Source organism: Hordeum vulgare, chromosome 2H, assembly GCF_904849725.1.
Source record: "Hordeum vulgare subsp. vulgare chromosome 2H, MorexV3_pseudomolecules_assembly, whole genome shotgun sequence".
NCBI classification, from domain to species: Eukaryota; Viridiplantae; Streptophyta; class Magnoliopsida; order Poales; family Poaceae; genus Hordeum; species Hordeum vulgare.
In genome coordinates, this window is record NC_058519.1 from 414,919,257 (window position 1) to 414,942,988 (window position 23,732).

Here is a 23,732-nt window from a genome sequence, read left to right on the forward strand (position 1 = left end):
TAATACATAAAAAGAAGATCTGAATTCTATCGGATAGGGGTACATGTGGCAGTCTCTGGTTGGTTGCGGGAGTGTTTGCTGCGAGAGTTACTAGCACACGGCCGAGTTCTAATAAAAACTCTCTGGCTAATAGTAAGTGGGGTAAAAACCGGCTCGGTCTTTTAACTAAAACCGAAGGGGTACCGGGGTTCTAATCTGCACCGTAGATTAAGGATCTAATGGCTAGAGAAGAGATGAGGGGTGCTCACCGTGGGATGCTGCTGGTGCTCCTTCTCCGGCGAGGCAGAGAAGGTGGCGGTCGACGAGGAGGGTCCTCCGGCGGTCTCCGGCTGCGGCTGAGGTGACGGGGATGTTGCGGGGAAACTCCTCCGTCGATTTGTGGCGGCGGAGGGGCAGTTCGGTGATGGGGAAGGGTGGCGGGGTGGCTCCAGTTGCTTTGGCCGGCTCCAACTCCGGCCAGGTGGTGAGGGGTGGTGAGGAGGCGGCGAGGGCTCGGGCTAGGGGTAAAAATGGAACGCGGGGGACGAGGGGGATCTCGTGGCGGCGTCGGTTGGGGCGGGGAGGCAAGTGGTGGCGCGGGGGGTGGTGGCATGGTTTCTCTGGAGCTCTTCTCCTGCGAGGCAGCAGGGCAGGGGCGAGGTGGTGCTGCGGCATGGGGAGGAGGGACCGAGGGGGGGTGCTGGGTCGGCGGCTTAAATAGGGGGGAGGGGCTCGAGGGAAGGAAGGGGGAGATCGGGGATCTGAGCGGATCCCGGCGATGCAGTAGTCTCGCCATGGAAGGGCTCGTCGCTGGGAAGGAAGGAGGGCACGGGAGAAGAAAGGAAGGAGGAAGAAAAAAAGAAGAAAGTAAAAAAAGAAGGGGAGCGCTGCGGTGGGGGATCTGGATCCCGGTAGGAACTGGCCCAAGTAAAAAAAACGCCCCGGCGGTTTCCTTTTAAAAAAATTACCTTCCCGATTGTTTTTTTTTTCAAAAACAGCAAGGAATAAAATAAAAAGGAAACAAAATAAGATAATTAATATAGGGTATTATATACCAAAATGATCAAAAAAATATTCTCTACTCGATTAACATTTTTTCATGGCAAAAAATAAAAACTAAAAAAAATGTTTTTTTAGAAAAACCCCTAACAGCTTTATTTTCTTTTTCAAATATTTTCCCATAAATTTCTGGTTTTTCTTGGCTCAATTATTTTCAAAAGTGCCTCACATTTTGGAGGGTCATTTTCCTCCGCTCTTTCTTGCTTGTAAGAATTTTGTCGGGGCATTTCTCGTGGGGAGAAAATAGAAAAGCAAAAGCAAGTACTTGACGGAATTCAAATGCAAAACTTTATTTCAAACAAAATGCATAGATGCTTAGCTACATTTGTAGAACATTCCCAATTAGGAAAATTGGGATGTTACAAACCTACCCACCTTAAGATGAATCTCGCCCTCGAGTTTCGGGTTGGCTAGAAAATAGGTGCTGGTGGTCTCGACGAAGATCTTCTTCTCGTTCCCAGGTGGCTTCTTCCTCGGTGTGGTGGCTCCACAACACCTTGCAGAACTTGATGATCTTGTTGAGGGTAACTCTGTTAGCGGTCTCGAGAATCCTGACGGGTTTCTCCTCATATGTCAGATCACTGTCAAGCTGTATGGCCTCTAGGGGCACTGTATCTCTCAACGGAACATCAGCCATCTCAGCGTGGCATTTCTTCAACTAGGAAACACGGAAGACATCATGAACTCTGGAAAATCCTTCCGGCAATTCCAGTTTATATGCAACTTCGCCTCTATGTTCAAGAATTTTGTAGGGGGCAATGAATCGGGGTGCTAACTTTCCTTTCACACCAAATCTCTTGATTCCTCGGAGTGGAGACACCCGAAGATATGCTCGGTCTCCCACTTCGTATGTTACTTCCTTGCGTTTGCTTTCAGCATAACTTTTCTGCCTGGACTGAGCTATCTTGAGTCGGTCACGAATCAGCTTGACCTTCTCTTCAGAATCTCGGATAAGGTCGGGACCAAAAGTTGTCGGTCTCCAACTCCATCCCACATCAACGGTGTTCTGCACTTCCTTCCGTATAGAGCTTCGAAAGGGGCCATCTTCAGACTGGTCTGATAGCTGTTGTTGTATGGGAACTCGGTATAAGGCCAATTGTCATCCCAGCTAGACCCATAGTCTAGTGCGCAAGCTCTCAGCATGTCCTCCAGAATCTAATTGACTCTCTCGGTCTGTCCATCTGTTTGTGGGTGAAAAGTTGTACTGAACTCCAATCTCGTTCCCAAGGTTTCATGCAGTTGGTGTCAAAGTTTTGACGTGAACTGAGTCCCTCTATCTGACACAATACTCTTCGGTACTCCATGTAGACATATGATCCTGGTCATATATATCTTGGCCAGCTTGTCACTCGTGTAAGTAGTCTTCACGGGAATGAAGTGAGCTACCTTGGTCAAACGATCGACCACAACCCAGATAGAATCATAACAAGAATGGGTCCTGGGTAATCCTGTGATGAAATCCATACCAAGCTTTTCCCATTTCCACTCGGGTATCGGCAGAGGTTGAAGTAAACCTGCTGGCTTCTGATGCTCGGCTTTCACTCGCTGAAAAACATCGCATATTGCTACAAACTCGGCAATGTATTTCTTCATTCCTGTCCACCAGAAACATTCTTTCAGATCCAGATACATCTTGGTGTTGCCGGGGTGTATCGAGTACGGGGAATCATGGGCCTCCTGAAGTATCAACTTCCTGAGTTCCAGATCATTGGGCACATAAATGCGATCCTCAAACCATAAAGTTCCATGTTCATCCTCACGAAAACCTTTAGCCTTCCCGTCTTTCATTTTCTGCTTAATCTCGGCTATCTCCTTCTCTGATTTCTGTGCTTCGCGGATCTTTTCTGTCAAAGTGGACTGAATTTCCAGTGTGGCTACAAATCCTCTTGGAACTATTTCCAATTTGAGCTCACGGAGATCATCGGCTAACTCCTGGGGTAATCCTCCTGCTATGAGTGTGTTCACATAACTCTTGCAGCTCAAAGCATCGGCTACAACATTTGCCTTGCCTGGGTGATAATGCAATCTCATGTCATAGTCCTTGATCAATTCTAGCCATCTCCTCTGCCTGAGGTTCAACTCCTTCTGCGTGAGGATATATTTCAGGCTCTTGTGATCAGTGTAAATATCACAACTATTTCCGATCAGGAAATGTCTCCAAGTCTCGAGAGCGTGCACTACGGCTGCTAGCTCCAAGTCATGCGTGGCATAATTCAACTCATGGGGTCTGAGCTGTCTGGATGCATAGGCTACAACTTTACCTTCTTGCATGAGCACTCCTCCGAGTCCTTGACGAGAAGCATCATAGTAAACCTGGAAATCCTTCCGAATGTTCGGCAATATCAGCACTGGGGCTGTAACCAGACGTTTCTTCAACTCTTGAAAACTGGATTCACATTCCTCAGTCCAAACATACTTGGACTCCTTCTTCAACAATTTTGTCATAGGCTTGGCGATCTTTGAGAAATTCTTAATGAACCTCCGGTAATATCCAACAAGTCCGAGGAAGATGCGGATCTCCTTAACTGAAGTGGGTGCTACCCATTCGGTGACTGCTGCGACCTTGGCAGGGTCCACTGCTATTCCTTCTCCTGAAATGACGTGTCCGAGGAATCCGACTTCCTTCAACCAAAATTCACATTTGCTGAACTTCGCATACAGCTGATGCTCTCGAAGTTTCTCCAAAACTAGACGCAGATGTTCCTTGTGTTCTTCCTCGTTCTTGGAGAATATCAGTATGTCATCGATGAACACCACGACAAACTTGTCCAAGTATTCCATAAATACCTTGTTCATCAGATTCATAAAATATGTCGGAGAATTAGTCAGTCCAAATGACATGACTGTGTACTCATACAGACCATACCGAGTGGTGAAAGTTGTCTTGGGTATATCTTGTTCACGAATTTTTAGCTGATGATACCCGGATCGAAGATCGATCTTGGAGAACACTCGGGCTCCAACTAACTGGTCAAACAGATCATTGATCATCGGCAAGGGATACTTGTTCTTGATGGTCACCTCGTTCAATGCACGATAATCGACAACCATTCTCAAGGACTTATCCTTCTTTTCAACCAAGAGTACTAGGGCTCCCCAAGGTGAAGAACTTGGGCGAATATACCCTTTGTCCAACAACTCCTTAATTTGCTTCTTGATTTCTACCAAGTCATTTGCGGGCATCCGATAGGGTCTCTTGGATATCGGGGCTGTTCCGGGTAATAGCTCAATCAGAAATTCAATCTCTCTATCCCGTGGCATGCCCGGCAATTCTTCCGGGAATAGGTCTGGGTATTCTTGCACAATCGGTACTTCCTCCTGGACTACTCCAGTGAGAGATTTTACCCGATTACTCCGTGTCGGGCGCTGGGATACGTACTTAATCCGCTTTTGCTCGGGGGTGGTGAGCAAAATAGACTTAAGGGCACAATCAATATTCCCTTCGTACTTGGCCAACCAATCCATGCCTAGGATTACATCCAATCCCTGAGACTCTAATACGATGAGGTCCGTGGGAAACTTATGGTTCCCGATGTTGAGACTCAAAGCATGGCATCCTATCCCGGCTGTCATCATGCCTCCTGGGGAACAGACCTTAATAGGCTGGCTGAGGGTTCTAGTTGGCAAGCTATATTTTTCACAACTACCCTTGATATGAATGAATGTGTTGCACCAGAATCAAAAAGTACCAATACTTGACGTGAATTTAGCAAAAACTTACCAACCACAGTATCGGGGTGATCATAGACCTCTTCAACATCAATGTGATTCACCTGAGCTCGAGGAAAAGGATTGGGCTTCTTTGCTACTGAGTTGTCGTTGCCGTTTCCATTTCCCTGCTTGTTCTGAGGACACTCAGTGGCATTGTGTCCCGTCTTCTGACACTTGAAGCAGGTGATATGAGCCAGGTCCTTCTGAGCTGGAGCGGAATGATGCTGAGTGCCGGTACCGCCACTCTTGAAGTTGTTGTTGTTGCGGTGGCTCCCATTTCCTCCATGGTTGTGCACTGGGTGGTTATGTTGGACGTGTCCTCCAAACTTACCGGATCTAGTCCCGGTATTTCCTGAATAGGGGGTGTAGCGAGGCTTCTGCTGAGTGCCGGAGTTGAACTTTCCATTGCCATACTTCCGCTTGCGGTTCTCCATCTGCTGATGTTTCCCCTCCAAGATGAGGGCCTTATCTACCAGCTCCTGGTAGTTGTTGAAGATGGCTACAGTCAGCTGAATGCTCAGCTCATCATTGTGTCCCTCCAAGAACTTTTCCTGCTCGGCCGCATCATCGGCCACATCTCCAGGTGCATAACAGGCGAGCATGCTGAACTCATCGACATACTGAGCAACGGAGCGATTTCCCTGGCATAAGTTGCGAAACTCACGCTTCTTCAGACTCATGGCCCCAGCTGAGACATGAGAGGTGCGGAAGGCTTGCTTGAACTGCTCCCAAGTGACTCCAGCAATCGGGTATGTGGTGTTGTAGTTCTCCCACCATGCAGCTGCAGGGCCTTCAAGTTGGTGCGCGGCAAAACGCACCTTCTCAGCTTCAGTACATCTAGCAGTGATTAGTTCCCGCTCCATCTTGCGGAGCCAATCATCTGCCACAATGGGCTCAATGCTGCTGGAGAAAGTCGGAGGGTTCAACCTCAGGAAACGGGTGAGATTGTCGGCCTGGGGTGGGTGATGGTTGTTGTTATTGTTCTGGTTCTGGATGATCAGCTGTATTAGGGCATTCTGTTACTGAATCAACTAAGTGAGTTCCGGCGGAAAGTTGGAAGCAGGGTCACGCCTCGGAGGCATCTGGTCTTTGTAGAGGGGTTAGATTAGCATAGAACAATGGTCTAAAGAGTAATTACACTACCCATATGAAATGCAACAAACAAGTATCACACCACACATTTTATTCAATACCAACAGAAAAGGTTCACACATGGGGATACATGTTTCGATAACCTAAACATCGGCCTAAGCGTTTAACGATAAGATAAAATTGGTGGACTAGTCTAAGTGTCCTCCTCAGAAAAGCATGGTGGTGGGTCCTTCAGTGGAGCTTTCTTCATAGTCCTCCTCATTGCTGATCAAGGGGGCTACGTCTCAAGGTTCTCGCCCATGTCCAATTCTTCCTCCAGGTATGTGACACGAGTCTTCAGCTTCTCGATCCTCTCCAGGAAGTCCTTCACCTCCAATTCGTGCTCATAGTGGGCTTCCCGGGCTGCTTCTTTGAGTTCGAGTTCGCGGAGCGACAGTTGCTTGATCTTCCTGGCGTTCTTGATCACACGATGCTCCAGAGTCCCGTTGTGCTTCTCCAGGGTCTGGGCATAGGACAGGAGAGTGTCCTTGGTCTTGCTTGAGATGATTTCTCCATCTTCTCCTCTCCGGGATACCGTGAATAGGTCCGGTGAAATAGGGCAGCCTCTGTACACTTCCTTGATACGTTCGAGTGCACAATGGACCGCCATGTCCCTTCCCAGAATCCAGTTGGGTGCGATGAACTTGAAGTCCACAGGCTCAGTGCGCGGCTCGAATGTCCTTCCGGGAACGTGCACCTCAATCATGTAGCGTGAATCCTCCGGGTAAGACGAAGTAGGCTTCCCTGCGATAGTCGGCAGAGCAATCCTCAAGTCCTTGGTGATCTGCATTAGCTCCTTTCCGAAATGCATAGTGGCGTCGGGCTGGCAAAACTCCGTGAACTTAATGGGGATGAAGGTGGCCATCTAAAACATTGGAAAAATTGGAGAGAAGTCAGAAATGATCAGAAGAGGAAATAGAAGATTTATAGACATAAGAAAATAGTTTTCTTCCTAAGGCTTTTCCATTCCTAGAGGTTATGTCCTACGGTCAGCGTGTGCTCTGATGCCATTTCTGTAGCGACCCGACTCAATACGAGTCAAGCCTCTGGTGTTTCCGTACCATCCCAAGATCATGATGGTACACACTCAGTACATCAATGTATATATCAAGAGTTCAATCACACAGCTTTATTAATCGAAATCTCATATCGAGTACTTTATTACAATAATTAATTACAATAAAGTGGCTGAAGGCCATCTCATGAGATATCTAACGAAGACTAGCGGAAGCATCAGGTAGACGAGTCCATCCGACTCCAGGGCATGTCGCTGAGCGTAGATCGTAGCCTCACTCCTGGTCGGAAAAGTACTCTGCAACATGATACGCTGCAGCCGTGTAGGTCAGCATATGGAATATGCCGGCAAGTCATGAAAGAGAGGGGAAAAATAATAACCAACTATCTCTACATATATATGGCAGGTGGGGCTATAAGTTTTAGCATAAAGCAAAATTTCTCCTACAATAAGAGAGGGCTGAGAGCAAAATATTACTATATTGTTTGTTGTTAACGAGATGGTTCCGCCAACCAATTCTCGTACCCGAGTTATTGATAATTCCCACATCATTATTAAGTTGTGTTGAGAGTTCAGGAAAATTTCAATGCCTTCAGATCAAGTTGTCCATGACCGTGGACACGGCTAATCGATTAGGTTTGGTTACTCTACAGAGTTTTGCACACGTTCCCCACAAGATTTGATCGCCTCCGGGTATGTCCTCGCACTTCAGGGTGTTTGAAGACCAGATGATCAAAACATGGTCTTTCAACGGGTCCCTCTGATCCCCTGTCGGTGCCCATCCAATCCTACCGTTCTTCTACATCTGCTAGCACCGCCTGTCTAGATTCGCCGCGTTGTCCAACCAAGCCAGAGCCCATAATGACTTGTGGCTGTGCAGGTAAGCCTTGGGTCTTGAAGCCTCCGTCCGTCTCGTCGAGCCTGGGTGAAGCTTTCCGCAAGATGACATGGCACGTCTCCAAGCATCCCAGTGTCGTCCACTGGTTTCTCCAGGGAGCCCGTCAAACCGTCCTTCACCCAGAGTTGCATTGCTTCACGAGGTCTTGAAAATCTTGACTTAACCGGTCTAGGTTATTTAATTGTCCTTGCATCACTCGTGTTATGCACTCAACCAGAATCCCGTCTACTCAAGCATAGCAATATGAAATTTGTCATCCCGGGCCAAGTATTGGGGTTGTTGTGTGCCTACCACATGATACTACAACCTATAACTATAATTTACATGTACCTACTCAGCATGCAATTGGGCAAAGAAGGGTGAAACTACCATGCATAGAAAACATAGGCGAATAGTATGATCAAAATGACTTGCCTTGATGATAGTTGTCTTGATCGAGCACTTCTAAGTAGCAAGCTTCGCACTCTCGATGATCTATCGATACAAAAAAATACACACCATAAGCACTACAATCATCAACAAGTAAAATAACATCATAAGCGTAAAGTAGCTATGGCATATAGTGAAGGAATTCACTTCACCTAACTAAGGCAGAAATTGTTTCTGTTAAAACCCCAAGTAAAAATATTTAAAAAAAACTTAAACTTATACTACAGAAATATATAATCACTAGGAAGCATTAGCAAAAAGAATCGAATAAAAATCTGTTTTTGAACTCCTGGAATAAGCAAAACAAGGTTTAAACTAAATCTCATCTAATTCAAATTTGAAAATTTCAAACATAGACAAATTATATGTTTTTGCAAACTAAATAAAAATTGTGATCTACTGGAACAAGTTTCAACTCCATTGGAATTCTGGATCCAAAGTTATGATCAAAACAAGATTGAAACTTTCTCTGTTTTGCAATTAATACAGAAAAAGAAGATCTGAATTCTATCGGATAGGGGTACATGTGGCAGTCTCTGGTTGGTTGTGGGGGTGTTTGCTGCGAGAGTTACTTGCACACGACCGAGTTCTAGTAAAAACTCTGTGGCTAATAGTAAGTGGGGTAAAAACCTGCTCGGTCTTTTAACTAAAACCGAAGGGGTACCGGGGTTCTAATCTGCACCGTAGATTAAGGATCTAATTGCTAGAGAAGAGATGAGGGGTGCTCACCGTGGGATGCTGCTGGTGCTCCTTCTCCGGCGAGGCAGAGAAGGTGGCGGTCGACGGGGAGGGTCCTCCGGCGGTCTCCGGCGGCGGCTGAGGTGACGGGGATGTTGCGGGGAAACTCCTCCGTCGATTTGTGGTGGCGGAGGGGCAGTTCGGTGATGGGGTGGTGAGGAGGCGGCGAGGGCTCGGGCTAGGGGTAAAAATGGAACGTGGGGGACGAGGGGGATCTCGTGGCGGCGTCGGTTGGGGCGGGGAGGCGAGTGGTGGCGCGGGTGGTGGTGGCGTGGTTTCTCTGGAGCTCTTCTCCTGCGAGGCAATAGGGCAGGGGCGAGGTGGTGCTGCGGCGTGGGGAGGAGGGGCCGAGGGGGGATGCTGGGGTGGCGGCTTAAATAGGAGGGGAGGGGCTCGAGGGCAGGAAGGGGGAGATCGGGGATCCGAGCGGATCGCGGCGATGCAGTAGTCTCGCCATGGAAAGGCTCGTCACTTGGAAGGAAGGAGGGCATGGGAGAAGAAAGGAAGGAGGAAGAAAAGAAAGAAGAAAGAAAAAAAAGAAGGGGAGCGCTGCGGTGGGGGATCTGGATCCCGGTAGGATCTGGCCCAAGTAAAAAAACGCCCCGGCGGTTTCCTTTTTAAAAAATTACCTTCCCGATTGTTTTTTTTCAAAAACAGCAAGGAATAAAATAAAAAGGAAACAAAATAAGATAATTAATATAGGGTATTATATACCAAAATGATCAGAAAAATATTCTCTACTCGATTAACATTTTTTCAAGGCAAAAATAAAAAATATAAAAAATGTTTTTTCAGAAAAACCCCTAAAAGCTTTATTTTCTTTTTCAAATATTTTCCCATAAATTTCTGGTTTTTCTTGGCTCGATTATGTTCAAAAGTGCCTCACATTTTGGAGGGTCATTTTCCTCCGCTCTTTTTTGCTTGCAAGAATTTTCTCGGGGCATTTCTCGTGGGGAGAAAATAGAAAAGCAAAAGCAAGTACTTGACGGAATTCAAATGCAAAACTTTATTGCAAACAAAATGCATGGATGCTTAGCTACATTTGTAGAACATTCCCAATTAGGAAAATTGGGATGTTCATATTCACACTCCCAATATCCATCGTCAAACATTTCGTGTTTTAATGTGGTAAATGTGTGTAAACAACAATATAATCGTGACACACTATATATATCGAAAGAATTGAACATGTGTATATTCCGATCGACAAAACTTAGCACAATTTAGCTAGCAAAAGTGAGAAACTAACTACTGTTTTATGCATTATATTAACACCAAAAAAAGGATGATATTTGTAGGTTTGGTGAAATATGTATATGTGCCCTTTTTCCTCTTCAAAGTTTAAGTAAGTTGTTGAAACCATTGTACTACTTTCGACATGCACCACATGCATGTTGCCTTCACTTCAATAATGCAATCCATGTTCATTTCACCTGTTGATATATGATAACACTTCATGCTCGCATCATGCATCATCATATATAATAACAAGTCCTACTAACTAATCATCATCATACAACTTCTACTCGTTATTAATAACAAGTCATACGATCATCATCCTCATAGTCATCGAACCAACCCTTGTGTCCGTACATCGTCGAATATTATCACTAATACTCCTCGAATACTATCATACATATAGCATCACTAATACAGCTAGAACCGTAGCGCCCGACGGGTATCGTCGCGGGCGGTGGACACCTAAAGAGAAGGAACAATCAAAGGATCATAGCTCCGGTGAGATTCCTAAAGAACCTGCCAGGTATTGTCGAACCTGCCCTCCAACGCAACCATGTAGCGACGGACGTGCTTGTCCTCCTCGCTGACACGGTGACGTATCACCTCCGCGGTGTCCGGAAGCCTCGGCACCGTCACTAGCCCACGCGACCGCCACCAAACAAGGATCGGGTCAACAACGGGCTGGCTCCTCACCAACCTACGCCCCCCCCCCCCGGAAGGTAGCACCTCCCAATACAATCCGGGAGGAGCCCAGTCCCGGACATGGCCCCACTGATCAAGCACGTGTCCTCCGCCAAGTCGACGATGAGGATGCGGGATAGGCATCGTAAAATGAATTAAAAAATGAACTAGTTCTATTAATTTTCTTGCTAAAAATAAACTACTTCTATTTATAGTAAAATAAAGTACTTTTATTAAATCAACTAGTTCAACTACTAAGCACTTACTATAAATAAATAAAATAAAGTAGTTCTTACTAAAAATAAACTACTTCTATATATAGTAAAATTTACTAAAGTAGTTTTATTAAATCAACTAGTTCAACTACTATGCACTTACTATAAACTAGTAATATGTGCACGTGCAACGCACGTCTAAAATGTTGACCAAATGAGACCACATCAATATAAAACAATGATCCCAAGTATGTATGAATTAAATAGATACACGATATTTGTGATGTTGCTCAAGTTATATTTTCAAAACTGAGACGTCATTATAGGCATGCTTTTGCATATAAACAATAGTGATTGATCCTCCAAATCCCTACGATAAAATAGATTGAGTCACTCGACAAGCTAATTCCAGCGTGATACCTAATACGATATGATTCACTGCAACTACTATTTACACTATTCAATATTCTATTTTGTAGATTACTCCCTATTTTCCTTACTGTAGCACAGATATTTCTCCACGGACTAAGTAAAACTCATCATTTCATGTGATTCATTCGGGTTGAAAGGGACATTGTCAAATAGGCATATGAATACATTTCTCAAAAACTAAAATCATTAAGTAGGTCCACCATTCTAAAAGAACTTGCAATTAGAAGTTTAAAAACAGTCTTTGATGTAAATACACAAGAGATTGGAATCTACAATGTTTAAAGTGGTAATTCCGAAGGAGTAAGAGTTCTCCTTGAAACCAGAAACATATAAAGAAAATGAGAACTACATAATTTTTCTATGGTCAACCATTCAGAAGATTAATGCATGACAAAACTACAATACATCTATTGAAGATCTCCATTGATCATGGAGAGGCACAACCAACATACTGCTAAATGATAATATGCACTAAACAAAAGTTGGTAGAATATGATTTTGGTTTCACATCCATCTTCTATAAAGTAGCGGCCCCTGCCATCAAATGCTTATGGGGAGACTGTGACATGTGAATGTCCATTACTTTCTTCCTTAATAGCTACAAAAAATGTGTGATACTTCCTCCATTCCTAAATATTTCTCATTTTAGAGATTTCACTACGGACTACATACGGATGTACGTATATAGACGTAATTTAAAGTGTAGGTTCACTCATTTTGCTTCGTGTCTAACCGTAGTTGAATCTTTAGAAAGACAAATATTTAGAAACGGAGGGAGTAGATGAATAGGGGCAGGTTCTACAACAAGACAAACCAACAGGAACATCTAACCTACAACCATGTTAGGAATCAAAGAAATATAGCTACTGAAACATATTATTAAAATGAAGACAACAGCAAACAGAAATAAATTCAGTTAACTTACATATATTGGCTATAGTTTTTCCCCACCCCATCTTTACTAAAATGAAGCCAACAGCAAATAGAAGTAAATTCAGGTCATGAATGAACACACAACCACAGAATGAGGAAGCTACCTCATCACTAATTTCGCTAGCTGAATACAAATGAAAAACACGAGTCGCATTTCGCTAGCTGCAAGCACCGGTACACAGGATTTATCTCATCACTGATTTGAAAATCAAAGATGGCACACAAATTCATCCATCCAGTCTATACTCTAAAACCGGACCATGAAATTTTCGCTAGCTGCAGATTTATCTCGTCAAAATGAGTGAAATCCCAAAACATTCTGTATGCTAGTAGTGTAAATTCTACCACGCAGTTCTATGATGCCAAAGATACAAGAGAAAACCTAACTAAAGCACAGACATCAGCCGTATGATGTCGAACCCTAATAAGCTGGCACCGGATCTAGAGGAGTAGAGGGAGGAGTGGCGGAGAATCTCGCCGTGGGAAGCAAAGAGGGTCGGGCTGCTCGTCAGCGGGCAGATGGAGGAGGCGCCGGCGGCCGACGTAGGGGGCGGCAGTGACTCTGGCAGTGACTCCGGCAGCCTGGCAGCATCAGGGGCAGGGGCCGCGTCGGCGTCGGGATCGAATGGAGAGAGGGGGAGAGATCAAAATTTCTAAATTGTCGCTTATATAGCCCACCTTTAGTCTCGGTTGGTGTCAACAACCGGGACCAAAGGTCTCTTTTCAGCAGCCCAAATGGCGGGAAGCATAGGCCTTTGGTCCCGGTTGGTGGCACCAACCGAGACTAATGGAGGCATTGGTCACGGTTGGTGTCACCAACCAGGACTAAAAGTCTCTTTTCAGCAGCCCGAAGGGCGGGAAGAAGAGGCCTTTGGTCGCGGTTGGTGGCACCAACCGGTACCAATGCCCCCCTTTAGTCTCAGTTGGTGGCACCAAGCGGGACCAAAAGGCATCCACGCGTCAGCACCTGGCTGGAGCTGAGGTTTTTTTGTGAAAGGGGCTGGTTTAGGGGTTAATTTAGGTTGTTATTAGCTAGCTAATAGAGAAAAGTGTCCTCTCTTATATATCTTCGTGCTTGATTTACCAACGCTACTGCTATCCCTAACCTTAACACGGCTTAGATTGAAAAGTGTCCTCTCTTATATATCTCCGTGCTTGGTTTACCAACGCTACTGCTACTGCTATGCCTAACGTTAACACGGCTTAGAAAAGTGACCTCTCTTATATATCTTCGTGCTTGGTCATCCGTCGTGCTATGTCGAACATATTTACAAAATGTAGACACGAGTTACATGCACATATATGCATCGTTTTTACACTATATCATTTCATATCATTTCCATCGAATGGCAATAGTATTCTAATCGATCATCTAACAACTCATCATCAACTTAATCATATAACAAGTTATCATATGATACACATAAAATAAAACAGAGAAACATCATAATATATATATAGTCATCATATGCATCATGCATCCTAATTAATCGATCATGTCAAGTAATAATATAAACTATAATAACTTGTTTCTCATGAGACCTAGTCCTCGCTCTTAGATATAATGTCATAAAACAGAATAAGACCTATGGCTCCATGATGAATCATAGAGATCCAACGGTCTCCAGCTTGTGGCTTCCGAACCTTCTTTATTTCTCTCCATGCTTCAATTTCGAGTCTTTTTTATCTTCATTTGAAGTTAATCAAGTATGGAGCCTAGAACTCAGACCTCAACGGGCTCCTAATTCTCATTTGACCTTCTGGGTCCATTAACGGAGGCACTACATCATGTGGCAGTTGCTGTTGAAGAACATAATAATAACCTAGTTAGCAATGTAATCAACGCCATTTATGCAATAGTGGAGCGTACTTAATTAGGAAACTCTTACCAAGACATTTCGGGAATGTCATCTGGACTCAACCTATGCACTAGTGGCATGTCAAATAAATAATTTTCGCCAATTCCAAAATGATACGGGAAGGTCTCCCTAGAAGCCAGAACACCAGCAACAAGAAAGTGGAGAAGATCATCCTTTTCCTCACAAGTTAGATGTGATCCATACGTGTAGTGTGTCGTGTCAATTAATTTCCGTAATTCAGTCGAAGCAACGAAATAAGCTGTAAATTATAATTTAACAAATTTAGTATATGGATGAACACCAACTATTTCTAAATATAAATGCAAATTACTTCACATGGAGGTAAAACAGGAAGCATATCATCGACAACCACCCAAATTTTGTAATAATTTAATGTTTCAAAAATACTTAGAAATTTTGTAATTGTCCACAAGATATGAGTATAACTTGTTAAAACATCAAATTGAATCTTGTAATAGAACACCCTGAGCTCTAAACAGTTCCACATAATGTGGGCATTATATAAACCATTCAAAACGACCACATGTGATACAATCATTCAAAGGACAATTTGGGTTGTTGTTGTTGTTTGTACAACATGTAACATGAGACAATTATAACTATGGCCCAATAACTAGGAACCTACAACGTGTGGCCAAAGTTTTAATAGACGATGAACACCACATGACATGTAAATTGCGAGAGGAAAACAGGTTGACTACACCAACTATTTCTAAATATAAATGCAAATTACTTGACAAATATAGTTGAGAAACTCACATGGAGGTAAAACAGAAAGCATATCATTGACAACCACCCAAATGTCGATGTTGTCTGGCATATTATCTTCAGGATGAAGATCAAAGGTGATTTCCATTCCCTTCTGAAATCCATATGCCTTGCAAAAATCTTCCCACTTTGGGCACCCAAATTCTGTTTGAAAAACTGAATTAAATACTTGGATAACAAATGTGTGACCATGTATCGTCCTCAGCTTAGCGCTCCTCGTCTCAATTCTCTTGTGGTCTTTGAAACCGAGCCTCTCCAACACATATCTTCTTGCATGGCAAGGGAGGCACATATCGCCGTTCTCGTCAACCTTCATGCTGAAGAACCTATTGTCTCGCAGGTGAGGCAAGTCGCACATACCCCGAGAGTCGCTGCAATATTCACACTCCCAATATCCATCGTCAGACATTTTGTGTTTTAATGTGGTAAATGTGTGTAAACAACAATATAATCGTGACACACTATATATATCGAAAGAATTGAACATCTGTATATTCCGATCGACAAAACTTAGCACAATTTAGCAAGCGAAAGTGAGAAACTAACTACTGTTTTATGCATTATATTAACACCAACAAAAGGATGATATTTGTAGGTTTGGTGAAATATGTATATGTGCGCTTTTTCCTCTTCAAAGTTTAAATAAGTTGTTGAAACCATTGTACTACTTTCGACATGCACCACATGCATGTTGCCTTCACTTCAATAATCCAATCCATGTTCATTTCACCCGCTGATATATAATAACACTTCATGCTCGCATCATGCATCATCATATATAATAACAAGTCCTACTAATTAATCATCATCATACAACTTCTACTCGTTATTAATAACAAGTCATACGATCATCATCCTCATAGTCATCGAACCAACCCTTCTATCCGTACATCGTCGAATATTACCACTAATACTCCTTGAATACTGTCATACATATAGCATCACTAATACAGCTAGAACCGTAGCGCCCGACGGGTATCGTCGCGGGCGGTGGACACCCAAAGATAAGGAACCATCACAGGATCATAGCTCCGGTGAGATCCCTAAAGAACCTGCGAGGTATTGTCGAACCTGCCCTCCAACGCAACCATGTAGCGACGGACGTGCTTGTCCTCCTCGCTAACACGGTGACGTATCACCTCCGCGGTGTCCGGAAGCCTCGGCATCATCACTGGCCCACGCGACCGCCACCAAACAAGGATCGGATCAACAACGGGCTGGCTCCTCACCAACCTACGCCCCCCGGAAGGTAGGACCTCCCAATATGAGCCGGGCGGAGCCCAATCCCGGACATGGCCCCTCTGATGAAGCACGTGTCCACCGCCGAGTCGACGACGAGGATGCGGGATAGGCATCGTAAAATGAACTAAAGAATTAAACTAGTTCTATTAATTTTCTTGCTAAAAATAAACTACTTCTATATATAGTAAAATAAAGTACTTTTATTAAATCAACTAGTTCAACTACTAAGCACTTACTATAAATAAATAAAATAAAGTAGTTCTTACTAAAAATAAACTACTTCTATATATAGTAAAATTTAATAAAGTAGTTTTATTAAATCAACAAGTTCAACTACTAAGCACTTACTATAAACTAGTAATATGTGCACGTGCAACGCACGTCTAAAATGTTGACCAAATGAGACCACATCAATATAAAACAATGATCCCAAGTATGTATGAATTAAATAGATACACGATATTTGTGATGTTGCTCAAGTTATATTTTCAAAACTGAGACGTCATTATAGGCATTATGTTGCATATAAACAATAATGATTGATCCTCCAAATCCCTATGATAAAATAGATTGAGTCACTTGACAAGCTAATTCCAGCGTGATACCTAATACGACATGATTCACTGCAACTACTATTTACACTATTCAATATCCTATATTGTAGATTACTCCCTCTTTTCCTGACTATAGCACACATATTTCTCCACGGACTCAGTAAAACTCATCATTTCATGTGATTCATTCGGATTGAAAGGGACATTGTCAAATAGGCATATGAATACATTTCTCAGAAAGTAAAATCATTAAGTAGGTCCACCATTCTAAAAGAACTTGAAATTAGAAGTTTAAAAACAGTCTTTGATGTAAATACACAAGAGATTGGAATCTACAATGTTTGAAGTGGTAATTCCAAAAGGAGTAAGAGTTCTCCTTGAAACCAGAAACATATAAAGAAAATGAGAACTACATAATTTTCTATGGTCAACCATTCAGAAGATTAATGCATGACAAAACTACAATACATCTATTGAAGATCTCCATTGATCATGGAGAGGCACAACCAACATACAGCTAAATGATAATATGCACTAAACAAAAGTTGCTAGAATATGATTTTGGTTTCACATCCATCTTCCATAAAGTAGCGGCCCCTTCCATCAAATGCTTATGGGGAGACTCTGACATGTGAATGACCATTACTTTCTTCCTTAATAGCTACAAAAAATGTGTAATACTTCCTCCATTCCTAAATATTTCTCATTTTATAGATTTCACTACGGATGTACGTATATAGACATAATTTAAAGTGTAGATTCACTAATTTTGCTTCGTGTCTAACCATAGTTGAATCTTTAGAAAGACAAATATTTAGAAACGGAGGGAGTAGACGAATAGGGGCAGGTTCTACAACAAGACAAACTACCAGGTACATCTAACCTACAACCATGTTTGGAACCAAGGAAATATAGCTACTGAAACATATTATTAAAATGAAGCCAACAGCAAACAGAAATAAATTCAGTTATCTTACATATATTGGCTATAGTTTTTCCCCACCCCATCTTTACTAAAATGAAGCCAACAGCAAATAGAAATAAATTCAGGTCATGAATTAACACACAACCACACAATGAGGAAGCTACCTCATCACTGATTTCGCTAGCTGAATACAAATGAAAAACACCAGTCGCATTTCGCTAGCTGCAAGCACCGGTACACAGGATTTATCTCATCACTGATTTGCAAATCAAAGATGGCACACAAATTCATCCATCCAGTCTATACTCTAAAACCGGACCATGAAATTTTCGCTAGCTGCAAATTTATCTCCTCAGAATGTGTGAAATCCCAAAACGTTCCGTATGCTAGTAGTGTAAATTCTACCACGTGATTCTATGATGCCAAATATACAAGAGAAAACCTAACTAAAGCATGGACATCAGCCGTATGATGTCGAACCCTAATAAGTTGGCATCGAATCTAGAGGAGTAGAGGGAGGAGTGGCGGCGGATCTCGCCGTGGGAAGCAGAGAGGGTCGTGCTGCTCGTCGGCGGGCAGATGGAGGAGGCGTAGGCGGCTGACGTAGGTGGCGGCGACGAAGAGGACGGCTTCGGGGGCGGCAGTGACTCCAGCAGCAACTCCGGCAGCCTGGCAGCATCGGCGCGAGGGGCGACGTCGGCGTCGGGATCGAATGGAGAGAGGGGGAGAGATCAAAATTTCTAAACTGCCGCTTATATAGCCCACCTTTAGTCCCGGTTGGTGTCAACAACCGGGACCAAAGGTCTCTTTTCAGCAGCCCAAAGGGCGGGAAGAAGAGGCCTTTGGTCCCAGTTGGTGGCACCAACTGGGACTAATGGAGGCATTGGTCCCGGTTGGTGTCATCAACCGGGACTAAAAGTCTCTTTTCAGCAGCCCGATAGGCGGAAAGCAGAGGAAGCAGAGGCCTTCGGTCCCCGTTGGTGGCACCAACCGGTACCAATGCCCCCCTTTAGTCCCGGTTGGTGGCACCAAGCGGGACCAAAGGCCTTGCACTGGCGTGGTTCTATGTTTAGTCCCACCTCCCTAGCCGAGAGGGGCTCGGAGTGGTTTATAAGCCTTGTCGAACCAACCAATTCGAGCTTCTCTCTACTTCACGCTTACGGGCCTAAAATCATTCTATGTGTTTGTGATCCTATTGGGGCTACTGCGGGCCTGCATCCTGGCCCTAGTAATGGGTTTCTAGTCGTATGCAGGCCGTGGTGGCCTTGTAGGTGGCAATTTTTAAAAAAGAAATCCAGTTTTTTTGCTCTCTTTTTTGTTTCTAATTACTTATTTATTTTCTTTTATGGTAATTCTTTTTGCTATTAAAGTTTGTAACAAAATTCTAATTACTTATTTATTTTCTTTTATAATAATTATTTTTGCTTTTAATGTTTTGAACAGAAAATACTTTGATAATTTTAGTTGCATAAATTCTATATAATTTTATTTTCAATAATACTAGAGGTTTATAAAAGCTTTTTAGTTGATTCCTTTAGTACCAGTTCTAAGGCTGTTACAAAGGCATTTTATTTGGTACAGATTCTAAGGCTGGGGCCCCACGAGCACCTTTTAGTACCGGTTCGTGGCATGAACCGGTTAAAGAGTTTTTTAGTTGATTCTTTCTGCAGCTATTTTTTAGTCCCACCTCGCCAAGCGAGAGGCACTCGCAGCGGTTTATAAGCCTTGAGTGTAGAGATGATGAAGGGAGAGGCGCAGTGCTCACCTGCCCGTTGCTTAGCTTCCAGCCTTGAGGAAGTGGTGTAGACTGCACGGAGCTATCAGGGTTTTGGACAAAAATTACACATCGCTCCGTGCAGTCTACACTATTTCCTCAAGGCCTGAAGCTAAGCAACATGCAGGTGAGCATTGAGCCTCTCTTTTATTTTTAATAACTTTTTACAACTCCGGACTTCTTGTTTTATTAAAGTTTATTTTATTTTATTTGGTTTCTAGTTACATCATTAATGTTCATCTCTTTCTGACTTCATATGTTATTTTTCATGCATTTACTGATTATTTTGAGCTATAAGACCCTGATGAGGAAAAGCATTTCAAATGAACTCTGAGAAGGTTGGAATTTGGCACGGTATCATCATTTCATCCACATAGCATATGCAAGAAAGTTGAGAGGGTTACGGCAAAAACTGGATGCACTTCATGTACAAAACGGACAATCTCTTTCGAAGTATCAGGATTTCATACGGAAACTCGTCTGTTACAAAGGGATTTCATTTTTTTGAACTTATTTGAACTCCATAATTTTTCTGTGTTCAAAACGCACCATTCAAAGCCACATCATCAATTTACAACCCTTTCTGACTTCATTTGTTATTTTTCATGCATTTACTGATTATTCTGAGTTAAGACCACGAAATTGAAAAGCATTTGAAATGAACTCTGAAAAAGTTCCAAGTTGGCATGGTATCATCATTTCACCCACATAGCATGTGCGAGAAAGTTGAGAGGGTTACGGCAAAAACTGGATGCACTTCATGTAAAAAACGGACAATCTCTTTCGAAGTATCACAGTTTCATACGGAAACTCGTCTGTTACAAAGGGATTTCATTTTTTCGAACTTATTTGAACTCCATAGTTTTTCTGTGTTGAAAAGGCACCATTCAAAGCCACATCATCAATTTACAACCCTTTCTGACTTCATTTGTTATTTTTCATGCATTTACTGATTATTTTGAGCTATAAGAACGTGAAATTGAAAAGCATTTGAAATGAACTCTGAAAAGGTTCCAAGTTGGCATGGTATCATCATTTCACCCACATAGCATGTGCGAGAAAATTGAGAGGGTTACGGCAAAAACTGGATGCACTTCGTGTACAAAACGGACAATTTATTTCGAAGTATGAGGGTTTCATACGGAAACTCGTGTGTTACAAAAGGATTTCATTTTTTGAACTTATTTGAACTCCATAGTTTTTCTGTGTTCAAAATGCACCTTTCCAAGCCACATCATCAATTTACAACCCTTTCTGACTTCATTTGTTATTTTTCATGCATTTACTGATTATTTTGAGCTATAAGACCACGAAATTGAAAAGCAGTTGAAATGAACTATTAAAAGGTTCCAAGTTGGCATGGTATCATCAATTCACCCACATAGCATGTGCGAGAAAGTTGAGAGGGTTACGGCAAAAACAGGATGCACTTCGTGTACTAATGGGGTTATAGTCCTAGGGTAGGGTCATAGGCCTGCCCTGTAGGTCCTACCCAAGGACTACCCTTCATAAGGGACAAGGCCCTTAGTAAGTTCCGACTGAACTAAGAAGTTCCCATCATCCAGTCGGTAACAGATCTTCGACCATCCAGTCGGAGACGAGCATTCGGAGTATATCAAACTAACCGACTAGATTCCACTCTGTGCATCGTAACCCCCCTGGGGGGAAACGGTCATACGTTTCCATGTGCCTCTATTAGCATTTAAGACGTACGTTACCTGTAACGTAGGTATTTATTCGCCACTACTCCACCCCTGCGCACCGAACCGTTGTGGAGGGCAGCGCACTCTATATAAGCCACCCTCCCCCACTGGTGCGGGGGTTAGCAACTCATTGTATTCCATATTCCACTCCACAACAAGCTCCCAGAGCACTGAGACGTAGGGCTATTACCTCCACCGTAGAGGGGCCTGAACTCATACAACCTCGTCGTAGCTAAGGCTCTGCCCATCCTTTTCGTACCCTACACATCTACTGTCAGACTTATACCCACGACAGTTGGCGCCCACCGTGGGGCAGGCGTCTAAGCGACTTCCGGCGAGTTTGCGACTACTTCATTTCGTCATGTCGCCCGGTGGAGATTCGAGCATGGGTCACCAGATCTTCTTCGGTGCTCTCTCCTTCATCATCGATGATTCGGCGTGGCTTCGGGACGCCCCTCTCGACGTCGAGGCGCTTCCCCGCCGTGGGGCTACGCACTTCCGTGCCGGCGCCCGCGGCATTCTTCTTCTCCAGCAGTCGGCTCCGGTGTCGACCTTCACCGCCGTCACGTGCCGCAACAAGCGGTCCCGCCGTCCGCGGCTTCAGCGTTGGGTGCAACATGCCCAGGCGCGCCAGAACGCGTCTTCACAAGTGGCGGTTCTAGAGTCTATTGTGGTTGCCCCGCCGTCCCAGCGCTCGGACTCAGTTCCGACTAAGTTTCCTTCCGAGTACGCGGGTCGCGGGCCTGCAGCAGAAGTACACATGGCCAACTCCCATGAAGATCCCCGTCAAGCTGGTCGGAACGAGCACGAGATCGGCGAAACGTCCGGCGTGCGTCGTCCACCTCGCCGTTCTGCCAGTCGGCACACTCGGCGGAGCAACGTGGAGTTGTTCCGCACACCCCTCCTCAACTTGGCTGCGGCTGCCAAGATAGCCGATTCCCTTCAGCCGACTGATTCAGAGGCTGGTAGAGGGATCGAGCAAATCCGAGCCCTGTTGCACATGGCGCAGCAGCAGAATTCGGCAGTCTCCCAGTCGCACAAGAGGATCCACAATAGTTCCGTTCATGCGAATACACATCTGTCGGTTCACAGCCCTGGTTCCCATCAGCGGCACAGGGGAGGCAGCCGTTCCATAAATCACGAAGATCGTCGCCGTTCACGCACCCCTCCGCGGGGTGGGTCGTATGGGCCCCGACATCATGATGATCGGCGTTCAGTCGGTGACACTTACGACCCAAGGCCCGACGCAAGAGGGCGTATCGCCCAGCGAAGGGTTGACAGGGGCCGAGCCCACCACGATGGTTACGATATGGACCGTCCGAGTGGAAGCAGGACCATCATGTCTGGTCCCGAGTGTTTCAGTCGAGCCATCCATTCAGCTGACATCCCGCCCAACTTCCAATTGGCGACGGGAATCAGCAAGTTTACAGGAGAGTCCAAGCCAGAAACGTGGCTGGATGATTACCGAGTGGCAGTCCAGATCGGAGGAGGGGACGACCATGTCGCCATGAAACACCTCCCTCTGATGCTCGACGGCTCGGCGCGAGCGTGGCTGAACCAGTTGGCCCCCTCAAGCATCTACAGTTGGGCAGATCTGGCCCAAGTGTTCATCAGGACCTTCGAAGAGACGTGCAAGCGCCCTGCGGGCCTCGTGGAGCTCCAGCATTGCGTCCAAAAGCAGAATGAGCCCCTGCGTGATTTCATTCAGCGTTGGACAACTCTCTACCACACGGTGGAGAACGTCACAGAGCATCAAGCAGTCTGCGCCTTCAAGGCAGGCGTGCGGTACAGGGATCTATACCTAAAGTTCGGCCGAACAGGTGACATCTCCATGAGCAAGATGATGGAGATAGCGGCACGCTATGCAAATGGCGAAGAAGAGGACCGCATCCGAAGCAGCAAGCACAAGACAGTCGGCGATGGAGATGGGAGCAACACTCGGAAGCAGAAGCAGAAAGCTCCGTCCACTCCGCAGGCAGAAGATGCAGCCGTGACCAATGCTAAGTTCAAGGGCAAAGGGAAGGCGCAGTTTACCCCCAAGAAGAAGCAGTTCGGTAATCCCATCCTGGACCAGCCATGTCCGGTTCATACGAAGATGGATGAAGAGGGCAACCCCATATATACAAAGCATACCACTCGACAGTGTCGCCTCCTGATCCAGGGGTTCGGCGAAGGGCAACCTAGTGAAAAGGACAATGAACAGGATGAGGAGGATAAGGAGGATCCGTTCCCCCAAGTCCATGCAACACTCATGATTTTTGCTGACGTTGAGAGCTAGAGTCGACTAAAGTTGGTGAACAGGGAGGTGAACATGGCCACCCCTACCAACCCCAAGTTCCTCAAATGGTCTCAGACTACGATCACCTTCGACCAGTCGGATAATCCAGCACACATACCCACCCCAGGGAGACAGGCTCTGGTCGTCG